The sequence below is a fragment of the Etheostoma cragini genome, chromosome 11 (assembly GCF_013103735.1).
Source record: "Etheostoma cragini isolate CJK2018 chromosome 11, CSU_Ecrag_1.0, whole genome shotgun sequence".
Taxonomy (NCBI): Eukaryota; Metazoa; Chordata; class Actinopteri; order Perciformes; family Percidae; genus Etheostoma; species Etheostoma cragini.
The window spans coordinates 27,130,927-27,132,603 of NC_048417.1; positions in this window are offsets into that span (position 1 = coordinate 27,130,927).

A 1,677-nucleotide genomic window follows, 5' to 3' on the forward strand; every position below is an offset into this window, starting at 1 on the left:
TTATACTGACATCTTGATTGGATCTTGACGTAAGATAAACATCGGCCTTGTCAATGGTTTGTCCCATTTGTGTGCCAGGCATAATGTTTCCTATTCTTTTTGTTAAAATTAAATAAAAAATGCACTGCTGTGGACATTGATTACTTCATTAATGGACTGAGGATGGCATTTGGTTTGGTTTGGATCGGAATTGGGCAGAATGTTTGTTTTTTTTTAGATTATTTTTTTGGTTTTTCTGCCTTTTATTTTTGACAGGACAGCTGAGGGCATCAAGGCAAGGCAAGGTAGCTCTATTTGTATAGCACATTTCAGCAACAGGGCAATTCAAAGTGCTTTACACAAAACCACTTAAACAGATAAAACACAAGTACAAACAGTTAAAAATTATAAGTATATAAAACACATAAAAACAAAATAGACACATAAAACCAAGAATAAAATTTACAGTGCAGCATAAGAAATTTAAGAAAACATATGAATGGACAGTTTAAAACAAAATAGAACATTAGGACACATTAAACACAAGAATAAAAGTTGCAGTGCAGCATAAGAAAAACACATCTACTGTTCCCCGCTTGGGGAAATTATATCACTTAGTTTTGTCCCTGACCGAAGGGAAATATCAATGATATTTTTACTTTTGCTTTAATCTGGCCCCTGGCAGCAGAATTTTTGTGCACTTTTCCAACAGTGCGTCACTCACCCGTGTCTGTTCGTTAAAGAAATGAGCAGTCATTTAAAGAAAGGCAGCATCAAAAAGAAAGGTCTTCAGCCTTGATTTAAAAGAACTGAGAGTAGCAGCAGAGCTACAGTTTTCTGGGAGTTTATTCCAGATATGAGGAGCATAGAAACTGAAAGCTGCTTCACCCTGTTTAGTTCTGACTCTGGGGACAGAAAGTAGACCTGTCCCAGATGAACTGAGAGGTCTGGGTGGTTCATAGTGTAGTAGCAGATCAGAAATGTATTTTGGACCTAAACCGTTAAGTGATTTATAAAGTAGCAAAAGTACTTTGAAATAAATTCTTTGAGACACAGGAAGCCAGTATAAAGACTTCCGAACTGGAGTGATGTGATCCAGTCTCTAGGTCTTAGTGAAGACCCGACGAGCAGCGTTCTGAATCAGCTGTAGTTGTCTGATTGATTTTTTTAGGGAGACCTGTAAAGACCCCGTTACAGTAGTCAAGTCTACTGAAGATAAAAGCATGGACCAGTTTTTCCAAGTCCTGTTGACACATAAGTCCTTTATCTTCTTGGGCGGATGGTTCCCGTGCACGGTAAATAAACTCGCCGTTTTTCGGAAGTGCTGACTTCTTTCCTAAATTGTAAGCATTAAACCGAAGCAATTAGGTGACTCACAACGGTGATAATCATGTTCTGAAGTAAAGAAACACAGAAAGATTTGAGTCTAATCGAGTGTGTGTTTCCTACCTGTCTCCTCGTGTCTTTAATCACAGCGGTGAAAGATCGCCCAAAACCTTAGTTTCCTACATCAAAAACACCCTAAGGTATTAGAATATCCAAGCCTTGTAATCCATAATTATCTGGTCCCCTCACAATCTTGTAGTTTCTGGCCAAGTTTCGACGTTTAGAAATCTAGATGTGCATCATTTCTCGGTTTCTATAGCTTGTAACTTTTTCCCTGTGCGGGGTAAAACGAAGGTCGACACACCATTACAA